Source organism: Bos taurus, chromosome 11, assembly GCF_002263795.3.
Source record: "Bos taurus isolate L1 Dominette 01449 registration number 42190680 breed Hereford chromosome 11, ARS-UCD2.0, whole genome shotgun sequence".
Classification (NCBI taxonomy): domain Eukaryota; kingdom Metazoa; phylum Chordata; class Mammalia; order Artiodactyla; family Bovidae; genus Bos; species Bos taurus.
The window spans coordinates 78,485,968-78,504,780 of record NC_037338.1 but is presented as its reverse complement, the minus strand read 5'-3'; the positions used below and the strand labels follow the sequence as shown (position 1 = coordinate 78,504,780).

The 18,813-nt window shown below is 39.9% G+C and overlaps 1 protein-coding gene across 13 annotated transcripts in view; it reads right to left on the bottom strand.

Annotated features, from left to right (window-relative positions):
* Positions 1-18,034, bottom strand: part of PUM2 (pumilio RNA binding family member 2) — a 117,631-nt gene extending 99,597 nt beyond the window's left edge. For 5 of the 13 annotated variants that reach the window (XM_005213092.5, XM_005213097.5, XM_005213099.5 and 2 more), the window contains exon 1: positions 17,594-17,836. The gene's annotated coding sequence lies outside the window, so the exon portion shown is untranslated. Of the gene's footprint in view, positions 1-17,593; positions 17,837-17,941 lie in introns of those variants that run through there. The other 8 variants (XM_015473569.3, XM_024999523.2, XM_059891822.1 and 5 more) reach the window with 4 other exon arrangements.
* Positions 18,035-18,813: the final 779 nt, after the last annotated feature.

Below are 18,813 nucleotides of genomic sequence, written 5' to 3'. Positions count from 1 at the left end.
AACGTTAAGAAAGAGCAAAAGGAAATATACCAATATCTGTACAGTCCTTAAGTGATCAGAGCACAATTTGTTCCATCTATTTTTATGTTATTATAATAAGCCTGTACAATATACAAATGAGAGAAGACTTTTATTCAGAAGGAAAAATAGGAAGAAGAGTCTTAACATTTTCTCAGAAGTAAAAGCATCAGAGCTTTACCGAAGTCCCCCTTTCACTTACTTTTACTTCTAAGTTTTCATCTATGGTCCAAATAGATGAGGTCATAAGTTAAAAGAGACTCTAGACTGAGAGATGTCTCTTAGTTCTATGGATCCACATACTTTTGTGGTGAATCATGCCCTAGTGCAGAGGTCAACTAATTTTTTCTGTAAAGAAACTGATGGACAGTATATATACATTTTAGGCTTTACAGGTCATATGGTCCCTCAGCTTCTCAAGATACATTTGTAGCACAAAAGGAGCCATGGACAATAAGAAAATGAATGAGCACAGATGTGTCCTAATAAAACTTTATTTATGAACAGTGAAGTCTGAATACCGTATTTTTTGATGTGTCACAAAATCTTATTTCTTTTTTTCCCCTCAACAATTAAAAATTCTAAAAGTCAATCCTAGAGAGCAGTTCAAACAAAAACAGGTGCTGGGCCAGATCTGACACGTAGGCCAAGCTTTGCTGACCTGGGCTCTACTGCATTTACTCTTGATTGCTCCACAAAACATCAAATGCAGATAATCCACTCTCAAATTCGAGCAAACCCAAATCTAAGCACCAGAGCTTTGTTTTCAACCTTTCCGTTTATACTACCCCCATGAACATTTTTATTTTAATAATGAATAAGGATTTCAGATTACATTTAAACGTAGGTGGTGTTATCATTTCCTTTCAATAACGTGGGTAGGTTACAGGGAAAAGACTTTAAAACAAAACCCACAAAACAAGACTCAAGCTCAGCTTTTCAGTTTAGGGTGTAATTTATTTCAATCATAAGAAAGAGAATGGATGAGAAAGTGAGCAAAATAATGGGACAGAAAGAAAATAAACACTGTTTCAATTCTTCTGCAATAAACTTCATATTAAAATGAAGCTGCAGGAGCAGCGGGTCATACATATGCCACTAAGGAGGACTAAAATTTTTGCAAAACACCAAACTGTTATGTCGAACCACTATGTCTGCTGGAAATCAACTGAGGGCAAGGGAAAACAATCTGGATATAATGTAACAACTCTCCCCTGCATGGTTAGATGTAAGGGAGAAAGCAAACAACCGATTTCTTCCAACAAGCAATGAAGTAGCAGGCTCTCAGTTAAATAACACTGAACTATGTTCCCTTCAGGAAAATGTATCCAAAAATTATGGCACACACTATACTGCTTGGGGGTGTAAAGTCTGTTTTCAATTATTCTGGCTTGCATTAAGCCATGAAGCTTATTTCCTTAAACAATTACAATTTGCTAATACAGAAAATATATAATAGAAACTTATCTAATACATAATAGAAACTTATCTATGGCCAAGACGGTATAATCTTGAGGTAAATATGAACTAAAAAGCTATAATGTTTGAGGTTATGAGTCTTTAACACAACTGTCACAAAAGAGTGCCTTATTAGGTTTTAAAAGTGAACAGTTTTAGCTAATTTTTCTGTGGACAGCATTATTACTAATTATGTAAGAAAAACAGATAAAGTACCATAAATAACAACTTGGTTAAATTTTTTGAGTTTTCGTATGTACTAATGCATAAACCAAAGTTTACAAATAGTCTGCATAATGAACCAAGAATATACATTATTTTCTCACGGAACATCTGATCCAATTCCTTACCATATGCCTACCATAAAAAACTGGAATAGGAAATGGCAACCCACTCCAGTATCCCTGCCTGGAAAATTCCATGAACAGAGAACCTGGTGGGCTACAGTACACAGGGTCACAAAGAGTCAACTGAGAGACTGAGCACACCATAAAAAATAGCTGGGGGGCAAAAACCATTTAGAGCTACAATAAAAGGTATTAAAGCACCAGCACATAATACTAATCACATTTTCACAGCAGTATAATTAGTTCTATTTTAAAACCATAGTAGTTATTAAACTCTGCAATTAAAGGGGTGATGAACTATCTTAGCCACCAAAATGCTCAATATATATTCAATGAAAAGATCATTTTAGGAAATGTAAATTTAGCATGCATGCAGATCATGCATGCTAAATCGCTTCAGTCGTGTCTGACTCTGTGACCCCATGGACTGCAGCCTTCCAGGCTCCTCTGTCCATGTGATTCTCCAGGCAACAATACTGGAGTGGGTTGCCATGCCCTTCTCCAGGGGATTTTCCTGACCCAGGAATCTAACCCACATCTCTTCTATATCCTGCACTGGCAGGCAGGTTCTCTATCACTAGTGCCACCTGAGTTCAGTCATGTCCAACTCTGCGACCCCAGTGACGGCAGCACGCCAGGCTGCAGTTGGTCTATCACCAACTCCCAGAGTTTACTCAAACTCATGTCCATTGAGTCAGTGATGCCATCCAGCCAGCTCATCCTCTGTTGTCCCCTTCTCCTCCCACCTTCAATCTTTACCAGCATTAGGGTATTTTCCAATGAGTCACTTCTTCACATCAGGTGGCCAAAGTGTTGGAGTTTCAGCTTCAACATCAGTTCTTCCAATAAATACTCAGGACTGATTTCCTTTAGGATGGACTGGCTGGATCTCCTTGCAGTCCAAGGGACTCTCAAGAGTCTTCTCCAACACCACAGTTCAAAAGCATCAATTCCTCTCTGCTCAGCTTTCTTTATAGTCCAACTTTCACATCTATACGTGACTACTGGAAAAACCATAGCCTTGACTAGATGGACCTTTGTTGACAAAGTAATGTCTTTGCTTTTTAATATGCTGTCTAGGTTGGTCATAACTTTTCTTCCAAGGAGCAAGTGTCTTTTGATTTCATGGCTGCAGTCACCATCTGTAGGGATTTTGGAGCCCAAAAAATAAAGCGCCATCTGGGAAGCCCAAAATTCAGATCATGAAATCATCTAATAGCTGGATAGTGACTGTTTATACGTGCCTTCATTTATGCACAATGTTCATTTTAACAGACATGAACAAGGCTCTTCCTCAGACTTTATGTACAACTGAAAACATTTACCTGGAGAAGGCAATGGCACCCCACTCCAGTACTCTTGCCTGGAAAATCCCATGGATGGAGGAGCCTGGAAGGCTGCAGTCCATGGGTCGCTGAGGGTCGAACATGACTGAGCGACTTCACTTTCACTTTCATGCATTGGAGAAGGAAATGGCAACCCACTCCAGTGTTCTTGCCTGGAGAATCCCAGGGACGGTGGAGCGTAGTGGGCTGCTGTCTATGGGGTTGCACAGAGTTGGACACGACTGATGCGACTCAGCAGCAGCAGAAAACATTTACCGCATAAAATGAGTGCAACTTCCCATTGGCACTACTTCTCCAAATTGGTCCTCTAATACAGAGAGGCTGTTGCTACCCCAAGAACCAACTACAAGAACAAAGTACATGAAAACTTAATTGATTGACATAAGTCAATATACACAAAGAGTAACTTAAGCTGCTAATAAAATATTCCTATAGTAGTCAAACTCCTTGGACTGATTTTAACAAACATAATCATTTAGCATTAATTAGTAGTATCCAGTGAAAACAGGGGAGAAAGAAATGGCAGCCCACTCCAGTATTCTTGCCTGGAGAATCCCATGGACAGAAAAGCCTGGTGGACTATACAGTTCATGAAGTCACAAAGAGTCGGACACGACTGAGCTTCTGAGCATTGAAAATAGGTACTAAAGTCCTTAATACCTTAGTCTCTTCAGCACAGGAAATCACTTTTGCAAATTTTCCAACAAAATTAATGTTTAGCAATGCCTCTTCTTATCCATATGACAAAGGTAAACTAAATCCAGGTTTGTGTTTATTTCTGGTAGACTATTAGCTTTCACCAACTTAACATTTGAAGTCTCTAGGAATCACCATCAACATCTAGTCATTTGCTATTTATCTGGGGGAACAAACTGAACCACACACTTTTCTAGTGGTGTTAAACAAGTCACTTAGGTGGTGGCTGAACCAAGAGCCACAAATTTTTTTTGATATATGCTACTCATTTGTCCATGTACTTCATGGGGGAATGACATACTTGTTTTACTACCATTAAGAACAGTACTGTATAACTGACTCAAAAATATTAAGGAAAAGTCAAATTTTACCTTCTGAATAAAACCTGGCCCGCTCAGTCGTGTCTGACTCTTTGCTACCCCGTGGAGTATAGCCCATCAGGCTCCTCTGTCCATGGGATTTTCCAGGCAAGAATACTGGAGTGGGTTGCCATTTCCTTCTCCAGGGGATCTTTCCAACCCAGGGATTGAACCTAGGTCTCCCGCATTGCAGGCAGATGCTTTAACCTCTGAGCCACCAGGGAAGCCCCTTATCAATATACAGACTCCCAGAAACTAGATATCTTCAAAGACCCTAGCTTAAATCTTCTAAGATTAGAAATTAAGATTGTCCCAGCACAAGCATTAAGACATTAAATAAAAATTTACCAAATATTTATGTGCAAGAATACTTTTAGCCCTTTGAGGCGCAATCTCAGATATACTCTCAAGGAGACACAATGGGGGGATAAATACATACTTACATACTTGCAGCTGTAGGGCGAGGTATTTTTTCCTTAGAATTCTCCCAAAGGAGAATCTCTATATATAGCCCTTACAAAGTCTCTTATATTACAAGGCATTCTCTCAGTTGGTTAAGAAATAAAACACTGATTATTGAAATTTCTTTCCAAAAAACAGAATACTGCTCAGAGAAAAACTACACACTAAAACAACCTCAGTGCTAGTTCTTGATACTTTTACATATCACCTGAGAGCAGTAGGTCACATAACTTAGATGGAAAATGAAGATAACTATTAGATAACTCAAAGTGGTTCTAATCAGTCCAAGATACATGTGAAATATCCAATGTAAATTATTACATGAGTGCCCTCAAAAAGCAGTATTTCTAAGTTAACATTTTTATATATAATATAAATTCTGAAAGTGGAACAAGCATTTATATGCCTCATGATATATGTAATAAGAAACAGCACCACCACGAATGAAGAAAAGTGCTTTTTTAAAAAAAAGTTAATCCGTAAACATCAATCTAAGAAAGCTGCTAGATCTAAATACTGATTTATTAGAATACGAGAAAGAGAACACGTAAAATCAATAAATAACACAAGGACATAACTGCCCAATCCAGAATACAGAAAAAAGAAAAAAATTCACCTCATTTCACTATCTATGAAATTTTGTTATAAGGAGGGGAGAGGAAGGACTATTATATAAACTACAGGTTTAAAAGTCAAATATATTGTATAAACCTTGCTTGAATCCTGATTCTAACAAACCAACTATAAAAAAAGACTTCTGAGAAAATCAGAGAAATCTAGATATAGAATGGGTATTAGATGGTATTAAGGAATTTTGTTAGCAGTAATAATAGTAAGATTGTATTTTTTACTAAGTTCTCATAAGCATGAGAATTTATGCTTAAACTAGCTATTGTCTGGGATTTCCTTTGAAATACTTAAAAAAATTAAAATACAGGTACAAAGATTTCATACAATGTTGAACATGGATGATCTAGTAGTCCAAGGTATACTATACTATTTTACTTGAGTTTGAAAATTTCCACAGTAAGTTTAACAAGATTAACAATATGACCAGCAGCCTTGTTAAGTATTTAAGCTGGGCTCTGAGGGATAGGCAAGTTTTGGACACCCTCCCACACACCTTGAAACAAAACATTTATCAACTGCAGCTTGTAAAGGGGGTTACATTCTACAAGGTTAACTGACTTATGATCCAAGCTGTTGTTTAAACCTAGTATCACCTATTTCCTCAATCGTAGTTTTGACAAGGAGTATATGAAATTAAAAACAACAACAACAAAGAACTATTTCCAAATGAGTATAAACCTCTCTGGACTAATTTCTATCAGACACCATCCCTTAAAGAGAAAACAGAATTTACTGAGCACTTGATTTTATGCCAGTGATCATAGTAGGCATGTTATATTTAATTCTCACTGCATTCCAGCAAAGTAGGTATTATATTAATTACAAACAAGGAAACTGTGCTCAACTTCCCTATCCTAGTAGACAAAGCTACTAAAATGGCAGAGGATTTAATAATATAAAGACTCCAAATGCTCCATGCTATTTTCCACACCAACCAAGCATAAACCATCACTCTCTTCCCCAACTTTCCTTTTGTTGAACTATTCCAGTCCCTTGGACAGCTCTGTCATCTTATCTCTTCATGTGCAAATCCTACAAACCTCTTTGGATTTGTCTGGCTCAAATGCCACTTTCTCCATTAAAACCTCCTCCAAATAATCTTTTTCTCAATTCTCCCAACATTTAATTTGTGTTTTTCAATATATTAATATCATCTTATCCCTGAGAATTTAAAACCTCATCAGAATTATGTACCAAAATTTTGCATACTGTTCTGGTTGTGCCAGTGTTGTGTGAAATGTTAACAGTCATGAGGGAGAGAGCAAAAGGATCCTAAATATTTTAAAAGGAGGGAAAGCAAATGATAAAATTATCAACTATACACCCATTAAAAGCATGAGATGGGTATATTTATGCATACATGAAAAAAATTTAGACTATTAAGTGAAAAGGGAAGGTAAAAACCAGTGAGGAAGGTAAAAACCAGTGATTCTATCATTCCACTTCTGTAAAAGCAGCACACACGCATACGCGTGTATACATGGCAAATAGAGTGATACAACCGCTAATAGTGGTCATGTCAGGAAAGAGATATGCATGATTTGTATTTTATAGTTCTATACTCTTTGCATACCTATATTTTAAAAATGTTTAAAATATATACATATTAAAAATCACTAGGCAAGTTAGCTTGGAAATCAATGGTTTTTATATGGTAGAACTCAAATATACATACATCTATACATGAAAAAGGTATCATGAGTTATAAAGAAACATAACAGAAAAACAGCTTTTCAGTAAATTAAGCATCACTTAAAAGAAAATATTCTCCATAATTCCCTGAAGAACCAATGGTTATGACTTGGTGTTTTCACTGCTCTGGGGCCCAAGTTCAATCCTGCCCCTTATCTGTAAACTTCTAAGGGTTTTAAAGATGTTATGATGCAATTTACATGTATAACCATACCTACTATAGCAATTACCTCTAGACACACTTTCACAACATTTTGGGTTAAAAAAAAAAAAGGAAATCCAATTTGTAAATCTAAATATTCTATCATCTGATTTAAAGGAATTGTACTTGTGGTTAGCACTTATTTTTACCCTAATTCTTCTATATACTCCTCCAAAGTGTTCAAAAAAATGGAGCAAAAAAATCCATACATTTAAATTCAACATATTTTACAGTCTTATTTACATATTTCTAGTTTTCAAAACATTTCACAGTATTGTTCTTTGTAAGTATTCTTTGACAAAAGGTTAGGGAAGAAGAAGGGAACTGGCTTAAAAAAAAATCACAATTACTCCTACCACTCAAGACTATCATTGATCTAATTCAGAAATTCCCAAAGAAAGTCAAAACACTCCAGTTCTTGGCTATTATCTCATTCTGTCATCAATGTGAATCAATAAGGTTAATCACTACAGGAAGCTACCTCTAAGTTTGGAGTCTCAAAGGCTTAATTACCTGGGGTGTTAATCTTTCACTTGTGTCCTACTGTTTGCGATCCCATGGACTGTAGCCCGCCAGGCTCCTCTGTCCATGGGATTCTTCAGGCAAGAATACTGGAGTGGGCTGCCATTCCCTTCTCCAGGGGATCTTCCCAACCCATGGATCAAACCCAGGTCTCCTGCACTGCAGGCAAGATTCTTTACCATCTGAACCACCAGGGAAGCCCACCTGGGGTAAAATACACCACATGAAGACCTAGGGTCAAAGATGTGCTTTTATCAGTACATACAGCAAGGACCTGTTAACTGACCCTCAGAAAACTAAACGTGCTAACATTTTGAAAATTCGTCATGTACCCCTCAGGGATATGAGCATCTCAATGTTAAGGTCACTGATTATCAAATCCGCATAAGTGCATGAGAATCTAGATAAAAGGTTCGAAAATTAAAAACACATCCCACCTAAGACTTATCTGAATTAGTCCTAGAAGGGAGACAGGCATAGATTTGGCGGGGCTTTCCTGGTGGCTCAGAGGGTAAAGCGTCTGCCTGCAACGCGGAGACCCGGGTTTGATCTCTGGGTTGGGAAGATCCCCTGGAGAAGGATATGGCAACCCACTCCAATATTCTTGCCTGGAGAATTCCAAGGATGGAAGAGCCTGGTAGTCTACAGTCCTCGGGGTCACAAAGAGTCGGACACGACTGAGCAACTTCACTTTCTTTCTTTCTTTCCTTCTACTCTCCAAGTAATGCTTGCCTTTGCAGATATGGTTGAGACCCTAATACATACCAAACCACCTGTATCAGTATCAGTTCAGTTTAGTTGTCTCCTACTCTCTGCGACCCCATGAACCGCAGCACGTCAGGCCTCCCTGTCCATCACCAACTCCCAGAGTTTACTCAAACTCACGTCCATCGAGTCGGTGATGCCATCCAACCATCTCATCCTCTGTCGTCCCCTTCTCCTCCTGCCCACAATCTTTCCCAGCATCAGGGTCTTTTCAAATGAGTCAGCTCTTTGCATCAGGTGGCCAAAGACTGGAGTTTCAGCTTCAACATCAGTCCTACCAATGAACATCCAGGACTAATCTCCTTTAGGATGGACTGGCTGCATCTCCTTGCAGTCCAAGGGTTTCTGAAGAGTCTTCTCCAACACCACAGTTCAAAAGCGTCAATTCTTTGGCGCTCAGCTTTCTTAATAGTCCAACTCTAGCATCCATACACGATCACTGGACGAACCTTTGTTGATAAAGTAATGTCTCTGCTTTTTAACATGCTGTCTAGGTTGGTCATAACTTTCCTTCCAAGGAGTAAGCGTCTTTTAGTTTCATGGCTGCAATCACCATCTGCAGTGATTTTGGAGCCCAGAAAAATAAAGTCTGCCACTGTTTCCCCATCTATTTCCCATGAAGTGATGGGACTGGATGCCATGATCTTAGTTTTCTGAATGTTGAGCTTTAAGCCAACTTTTTATTCTCGTCTTTCACTTTCATCAAGAGGCTTTTTAGTTCCTCTTCACTTTCTGCCTTAAGAGCGGTGTCACTTGCGTATCTGAGGTTATTGATATTTCTCCCAGCAATCTTGATTCCAGCTTGTGCTTCATCCAGCCCAGCGTTTCTCATGATGTACTCTGCATAGTTAAATAAGCAGGATGACAATATACAGCCTTGATGTACTCCTTTTCCTATCTGGAATCAGTCTGTTGTTCCATGTCCAGTTCTAACTGTTGCTTCCTGACCTGCATACAGGTTTCTCAAGAGGCAGGTCAGGTGGTCTGGTATTCCCATCTCTTTCAGAATTTTCCACAGTTTATTGTGCTCCACTCAGTCAAAGGCTTTGGCACAGTCAAAAAAGCAGAAATAGATGTTTTTATGGAACTCTCTTGCTTTTTCGATGATCCAGCAGATGTTGGCCATTTGATCTCTTGCTCCTCTGCCTTTTCTAAAACCAGCTTGAACATCTGGAAGTTCATGGTTCACGTATTGCTGAAGCCTGGCTTGGAGAATTTTGAGCATTACTTTACTAGCGTATGAGATGAGTGCAACTGTGTGGTAGTTTGAGAATTCTTTGGCATTGCCTTTCTTTGGGATTGGAATGAAAACTGACCTTTTCCAGTCCTGTGGTCACTGCTGAGTTTTCCAAATTTGCTGGCATATTGAGTGCAGCACTTTCACAGCATCATCTTTCAGGATTTGAAATAGCTCAACTAGAATTCCATCACCTCCACTAGCTTTGTTCATAGTGATGCTTCCTAAGACCCACTTGACTTCATATTCCAGGATGTCCGGCTCTAGGTGAGTGATCACACCATCGTGATTATCTGGGTCATGAAGATCTTTTTTGTACAAGGGTTTATTCACAAGGACCCTAATGATTTTCCAACTAAAAGTTTTGTATCATTCATCATGGCATAACAGAAACAGAAACCAGAACTAAAAGATCTAGAATATGGCACCATGTTTGCCTCTAAGTAGCTAAATGAACTCAAAGCACTTGAACTGTTTCTCTTTCCCCATTTGCAAATGAGAGTAACAATGTTTCCCTCATAAGGTTATGGAGGAGACTAGATAGCATGTAAAATTGCAATATAAGTCCTCTCTAGTGTATTAACTCATCATAATGAGTGAATATATTTTTTGTGTGTTTGAGAATCAATATATAATCCTTTGACACAGTTATTTCTCTTCTGGTAATTTAACTTACACAAACAACATAAAAGGATGAACTGAATAATGGTTATTTACTGCAACATTTGCTTGCAGTAGTTCAAAAATAAAACCTAAACAAACAAAAAAAATGGGTTAGCAAAAATAAAAAGTCATGCACTATTACAGATTAAAATTAAAGTTACATGTACTAATAAAATATCCATAATATTAAATAAAAACACCAAGTTGCCTGAGGTGTGTAATCTGATCCAAGTTTTAACAAAAGAGGGGCAATGTATATGTTTGTGTGGAGTATGAAAAAATAAACACCCAAGTTTGGTAGGAGACTGGGTACTGCTGGCTTCATGCTTTTGTATTTCTGTGTTCTAAGGCTTGTTAGCGAAATAAATTGTTTTTAAAAAATAGGTTCTATATTAATACAGTTTAAATCTATTACAGTTTAGAAACTTTATCACAAAACAGAGAACAAGCAATCTTGTGCTATTTTCAATTCATTTTAGTACTAGGTTGAATGCCCAACAAATGAAGACCTGTCTCTAATGGTGATCTAGAAATTTTCAATTGTTACACATTATCAATTAGAAGCGACATAGCACCAAGTGGAAATAACTCAAAAAATCTTAATTAGGTTGTAACAGAGAATTAAAGGAAATCATTTGAATTCATGGTATGAGACAACTGGAAAAGGAAAAACCATTTTAAGCAGCAGATTTTAGTGCAACTTTTAAAAGATTTTCTTCTTCAGACAAAAATTTTCCAAAGTGTGTTTCTTAATCACCAACGCACAGCATTCTTTAAAGTAAGAGATTCCTTGTCCAATACACTTAGAACTCGCTGCTCCCCAGCACCCATTTGTTCTTTTGCAAGCTTAGCAGATGGTCATTCTGGAATCCATTCTCTGTGATATTAGCATAGTAAAGGCTCTGAGATGTCCCACAATTAAAACTGCTTAACTGGGAATCCCCTAGCAGTCCAGTGGTTAGAACTCCGCACTTCATCTGCTGAGGGCCTAGGTTTCATCCCTGGTTGGGGAACTAAGATTCCACCAGCCCTGAAGTGTGGCATGTACACATGCATAAATAAATAAATCTGCTTCACTTTAACCTAGTATGATTGTAACTTTCTATAAACATGTTAACACAAAAGATGATATTTTGAGAAGCAGTCATTCTGCTGCTGCCGCCAAGTCGCTTCAATCGTGTCCGACTCTGTGCGACCCCATAGATGGAAGCCCACCAGGCTCCCCGTCCCTGGGATTCTCCAGGCAAGAACACTGGAGTGGGTTGCCATTTCCTTCTCTAATGCATGAAAGTGAAAAGTCAAAGTGAAGTCGCTCAGTCGTGACCGACTCTTAGGGACCTCATGGACTGCAGCCTACCAGGCTCCTCCGTCCATGGGATTTTCCAGGCAAGAGTACTGGAGTGGGGTGCCACTGCCTTCTCCTGCAGTCATTCTAGTCTAGCCACCCCCCCCCCAAAAAAAAGAAAGAAAAATGAACGAGTTATCTATTTCGATTTTCTTTTCTCTAGGAAAAGTCATAACCTGTGACAGTTAAGTTTTTAAAATGTTTAGTTTATTATGACTATCATGAATAGTGTAAGAAAAATATGAGCAGTACAAAATTTTGAACTAAATATAAAGAAATCTTTTAGGTGATGAGTATGAATTGTTATTTTTTTAACAGGTTCCTCAAATATTCAAGAACAAGCCTTGAACTGGTGATCTGCTTCCCAATCACTTTAAATTGAGATGACCATACCAATTTCCTAAAGATACATAAGTTAAGAAGCAAAACAAAAAACCTAAGCTCTCACTTAGAAAACAACAAAAACTCAAAAACACTTACACTGCAGTGTCTGAAAAGAGAAACCAAATGTATGTTAGTTTCAAGGACTATGAAGGTACATTTGGAGAAGGAAATGGCAACCCACTCCAGTGTTCTTGCCTGGAGAATCCCAGGGACAGGGAAGCCTGGTGGGCTGCCGTCTATGGGGTCGCACAGAGTCGGACACGACTGAAGCAGACTTAGCAGCAGCAGCAGCATGAAGGTACATACCAAAAAAAAGTGCCTGTGGTAGAAATAGTCAAGTATAATCTAAATGAAATTCACTCTATACAAAATAAAAAATTTTGGAAGACACACCAAGTGACTCATAGGAAATATACACAACAAAAACTAATTAGGAAAATACCTAAACAAATATTAAATAACAAAAATAGTAAGGAAACTCAAGTTTAACTTCTAAAGTCATAAAGATGGCGGGACACAGTATATTATACAATGAAATTCTCTGTATCCAATTCCTTGGAGACAACCTTATTTCCTTTTTTTTTTTTTTTTAAAGATAACCTTATAACCTTATTTCTAACACTAAGCTTTAAAAGAAAATTCTTACAAACAGTATTATAGAGAACCCAGAGTTGTAATAGAAAATATACTCAATGACTTGCTTAGCAGATGCAAGGTTTCATAATCTCATTTTTTAGTCAATCCTTCAAGGAAAGTCATGTGTCTAACTCCAACACAATCCAGGGAAAGCGACTCACAGTAATTATGTTAAGGGTTCCTGGACAATAATGTTCTAAATCTTTCCAAGATATTATCTCCAAAGTCTTCGTAGAATTGTTCAAATTTAAAATGGCCCTTAAATCCAGTGGGTCTCTACCTGTATCTGCAGTCAAATCTTTTCAATTCTCCTCCCTACCTCCCCTTCTAGCTCTGCCATTCTCCCTATCTGGGTCACTACACACACTAATCCCTCTGGCTAAATGCCATTTCACCCATCTCTTGACTAAATTAACATTTCTAAGTCTTTTTACAGTCCACTTTACCTCTTCTGGAAAGCTTTTCCTGACCCCCTGCAGTGTCTACCTACCTGAGTCCACAGCACTTGTGCAACACCACCTAGGGTGGCACTTAGTGTACTACACTGTGTAAACATGAGTTTTATCAATTTCCTCTCCACTATAAACATAACCTTATAGTTGCAGTAAACAGTAAGGACAGAGACCACTGCCCCGCCAACATCTAAACACTGTGGCACATGACAGGCCTATAAACCTCAAAAAATGAATGCAAGTTTCTGATACTCTAGCTTGATGAAATGATACAACTTAGAATATCCAGAGTAACAAATGGACTGAATGGGAACTAATACGCCATAAGTACCTTCTTAACCAGACTTAGGATAAAAATTAGCAATCGATTTATCTTTGAGTACTCCTATTTTTGCTTGTATAGGCACCATATAATTTAGAGTTTAAATAAAGACTGAGCATGCACAAACACAAATTGGATGAAAAGCAATCAATTATATTTATATTAAAAGGTGGTCCAAGAAAACATCGTAGGAAAACCTGAATTTCTAAATTCTCTACATTTTAAATCTTAATTCTGGTTATGTTGAATCAGTTTATATGATGAGGTTTTGCCATGGAAAGTGTAATGTTTTTGCATTTAATCACGCTAAAAATGCTAATAAAATACTATGTGTGTGTGTCTTAGTCACTCAGTCGTGTCCAACTCTTTGCGACCTCATGGACTGTAGCCCACCAGGCTCCTTTCCATCCCTGCAATTCTCTAGGCAAGAATACTGGAGTGGGTTGCCATTTCCTTCTCCAAGGGATCTTCCCCACCCAGGGATCAAACCCATGTCTTCTGCATTGGCAGGCAGATTTTTTTTTTTTTTAACCACTAAGCCACCCGGGAAGCTTTTCATCTACTTTCATTTAATGTCAGAATGAAGAAAACCATTTTATACAGTTAAAGACTATCTCCCACTGATTCCCTAGTAAGCCTTTCAGAAACAGTGCCTAAAATCAGAGATCACCACTTAAGAGATCTAGAACTTACTACTCTTGACATAAAATGTCCCACAAACAGAAACCACAAAGACATCTCTAAAATTAAGTCTCACATACTTTTTGGGGGGACTTAAAAAAAAAAAAAAAAACCAACCCCTTTTCACACTATTTTTTACATACTCTGGAAGTCAGCTACAGATTTTATTCTCCTAGGCAGGCACTGAGTAGATGGCTTCGTACTGTCACTTTATAGTCAATTTCACCAGAACTCCTCCAGGAAGCAGAATTTTGCGATCCAAATACACATATCATCCTAGATAGGTGAAAACGACTGCCTTTTTTTTTTCTGTTCCATTTCCAGTTAAAGTGTTCTGACACCCTAACTATCCCTTTTCCCTTCACATTTCTTATCCGCTTTTGTATCTAGCAGCTACGGTAAAATTCTGGAATATGTATGTAAGGTGGACACAATCTGGATGTTTTCCAATACTGTAAAATCTTTTATCTCTTCACCAGATAATGGTAAGAGAATAAGAAGTGAAAATCGGTGATATGTCTCTAAGCATACTGCTATGTGAAAATCTGAGAAGCAGCAGCATGTATCATGCACCTACCTAGGTAAAAATTCTATACAGCATTTCACTGGAAAAGTGTGAAAATATTTCTCTGTAAATTCACTTTTTCTACTACAAAAGCAACAACTTTTAAATACAAATGTCTTCTATCTATATTGCTAAATATAAAAATCACTATTTAAGTATTAGTTTCTAAATAATAGGGTTTGAAGAAACCTTTTTCCCACCACATCAGAATTCAGGAGTGAGAGACATAGGAGTGAAGATTGATGGTAATCCAAATAGCTCCTTTATTTCTGAAAAGCAAAATCTAAACCTAGACCAAGACAGCGTCCTAACAACCACACTCCATAATTATCCTAACCCTGTCACAGGTAGCACTGGACAATCACAGTCCTCCTTCAGAAATGGACAGAGTCTATCACTGGTGGCCTCGGGAAGAAGCAAAGTGCTTTCTTCGAGGGGCAGGCTCCCAAAGAGAAAGAGGAAAGGGGCTGAGCCATACCTAATCAGTTCCTTCTTACAAACTCATCCAAAGGAAGAGTGAGAAAGTGGGACAATAGGAGCAAGTCAGACTATTTTCATGCTTTCTTAAAAAAACAGTAAAAAATCTACTATGTAGCAATCTAGTATGTAACAAGTGTACCTGTTACACTGTTACAGGTACAATTATTATCTTAATCATACCTGTCTGTAAAATGGCCTCAAACTGTGAATGCAAGCTGAACAAAGCCATGAGGTACAACCATTTCAAGTATGTATCCACAAGTTTTAAAAACAAGAAAAAAATACAGAGTGTTTTCCTTGTCTTAGAAACCCAACAAATTCAAAGGTTGCTGAATTACAAAGTACAAAGAACTTCAGTCCAGGAAACAGAACCAACCTCCACTTAAAACTATGAAGATCCTATCAGTATCAATAAAAAGGAGGCAGTATGGTCACAGAGAAGATTGGCTTTGGATGTCACACCTGGACTTACTCTCTGAAGTAATGACTTCTGTTAACTTGGATAGTACCTACACAGGAAGTAACTACATAGGAAGATAAATTATCTTTCAACACTGGAAAGATTTATAAACAAGTATGGAAGGTTTAAGAGAAACAAAATCCTAATATTAGTATCTGTGTTAAGACTGCTTATTTGGCTTATTATATACTTGTAATGCCTTAAAAAATTGACCTATTAAAGTGACAACCTTTATGACCAATTTAAATATGGCAGTATTTAGACTTTAAAAAGCTGAAACTTCATTAATATCAAACATCCAAGAGAACTTTAGACTCAAAATAAGAAAATTAAGTATTAAAAAGAAGTTTAAATTGTTTGAAGATATTTGTTAATTGCAAATGTAACTTGAAGATAAGAGTTACTGTGCAAATAACAAAAATGAACTTTAAAACCTGAAAGTCTGAAGAACCAGGATTCTGAAATATAATTTTATTTTTTAAAATATGGCGTATTTCATACAAAACCCGCTCTCTGGGACACCAAAAGACAATTCTAAACAACTCAATGTTACCAGAAATTCGACTTTTAAAAGACACGCTTGAAATAAGGGAAACGCCAGTAACTATTTAAGGACGACTGTGCAGATAAAGCAAATCATTTTTTTAAAAAGCAGGGTATTAAAAAACTAAGAATAGAAACTTAGCCATTTAAAACTATTTATGCTTGTGTTTTTAACCGGATTCCTAGCCAGAAATTCTTAAATCATCCTCCAATGCTCCAGGTCACATGGTGAAAGAGTCACCTATTAAACACGAATCTAAGCAGTAAACAAGTCTTCTGAAATTCTTAGGTAACACCCTTTATTAAAATTTTCTTGATATACAATACCTTTCCAAGTACTACATTTCTCTCAAACATTTAAAAGCTTTTTTCTAGTACAGCTTCCCCCCCAACACACACACACAAAAACCTTTGCCCCAAGTCTGTCACCAATTTTTAAGCTAAAATCTCACAAAAGTACTAAGTCCAGATTTTAACACGGTTGTCTTATTATACATGATTAACTCCGCAATTCCCATCCCATTAAAACGTTTAAATGTGTCAGAATGAAAAGCTAAGAAAAGTTGGTTTTCCCTAGCTGTGGTCTCGGAAGTTAACACTAACTTTTACACGTGTGTTTGGGCAAAAAAAAATTTTAACATGTTCCCCAAACTTGGCCTAGGACAGATACAAAAGGCTGACTACAATGTGTGAAGTTTTAATCTGTTTGATTTTAATGTTTACACATTTCCCTGAGTCTCGAAATCGGTTACAGTTAACAAAAACACAACACTCCTCACCAGTGGCACCTAACACAACGAACCCAAGCCGCCGTCTCTTTCGTCCCTACACCTGTCTACCGGAAGCTTTTCCTGGACACGCTCGGGACCTCAAGCATTCATCCCCACACTTGTTTTCATAAACCCGCTCCTTCCTCTTCGCCCACTTCCAACTCGCATGCTTCTCGGGATCCACCCGGCCTCTCTCCCCCCGCACGTTCTGAGCGCTTAAGGGCTGGGCAGGCGGACAGCTCGATCTCTAACCCCAAGAGCGCCGGGAAGGCCCCCCCGCAAGCTCCGCGAGGCTCAGACGCGGGGAGGAAAGGAAGCGAGAAAGGCATGAGCACCCCCCTACACACACACACGCCGGGCGCACACCCCCTTCCGGCACCCCTCCTCCCCCTGCATTGTGCGAGCGGGCAGCAGGCCGCGGCCGTCCTGGGTTGCCCGCGGGCCCCGTCCGCCCTCCCGCCGGCGGGTTGCCCGCAGCCGAGACCGCCACACAAAGCCCGGGGAGCCGCCCCGCGGCGCCAGAGCACGGGGAGAGGGGTGCAAGCGCGACTGACTTACGGGGCTGCTGCGGCCGCGCTGCCTCAGCCGGGGACACCGACCGTTGGGCACACGGCGGCGTCGCTCTTGGCCGTCCTCCCCCTCCTCCGCCTCCGGTGGCGGCAAGATCTTCTTTCTCCACCTACCTCCCTCCCCCCCACCCCACCTCCTCCTTCTCCTCCCCCTCCTCCTCCTCCGAACCACCGAAGTACCGAGGCTGAGACAGAGAGACTCACAACAACATGGCTGCCACCGCCGCCTCCCCTCCCCTCCCCTCCCCCCCGCCCACCGGGCGCGCGCAAAGCACTCCGGGAGAAAAGGGAAGGGAGGGCGGCGGCGGTGGCGGGGGGGCGAGGGGGGAGTGCTCACCAAGGTGCCGCTCCTCTCAGTGGCTTCCGACTTTTCTCCCGCGCTCCAGGCCCTCGCCGACGGCAGCTCTGCGCTTGCGCACTCTCTCCGCGCTCGCGCGTTTCGGCCGTCCCTCCGGCGTCTGCGTCCCCGCCCTCACCTTGCGGGCTCGCGGCTGATCCTGAGCTCGGCTGTGGCGCCGGGCGGGAGCGCGCTCCGGTCTTGGGTGGCGCAGGCGTGGTGTTTTCGAACGCTGCTTTCGTGTCCGTCTTCCCGCGTGGGGCCTAGTCTTCCGAACTCGCTGGCCTTGCGCTTCCTGTCCCGTAGTTCATTGTTCTCCCCCACACACCCCGACTGCCTGTGAGGGTGCCAGCGCCCTCCCCACCACGGTGTAGTCCTCTCACTTCGTCTTTCGGGGTGCCGGCACCCACAAGACCCGGACCAGTAATCCAGGCCTTTAGGTTTCACCCTTATCCTCACCCCGAAGGAAGACGGTGGGGGGTGGGGCGGGGACACAAGTGTGGAAAAGTGAACCCCTTAAGTGGACTTATGCGGGGGCTGCCCCCCACCTCTGTAACCTCTGTGCTTTGCCCGGTAAACACAAAGGAAACTCGGGTGTTCTGCTAGGCCAGGGATTCTCGCGCGCGGCTGCTTCCCACGTCTGGATTCCTGTAGCAGGCTCTCTTATTAGCCTTCCTGTGTTCAGCCTCTGTAAATATCAGGTGTGCTTGATATTTAAGGTGGTCATTGTACGTGTCACTGACAGTGATGCCTGACAGTTTAATCATCTGGAAGCTTATTAGAAATGCAGAATCTTGGCCCCACTCCAGACAAATCTGCATTTTAACAAGATTCCCAGGCAATTCCTCTACACAATGAAGTTGAAGAAGCAT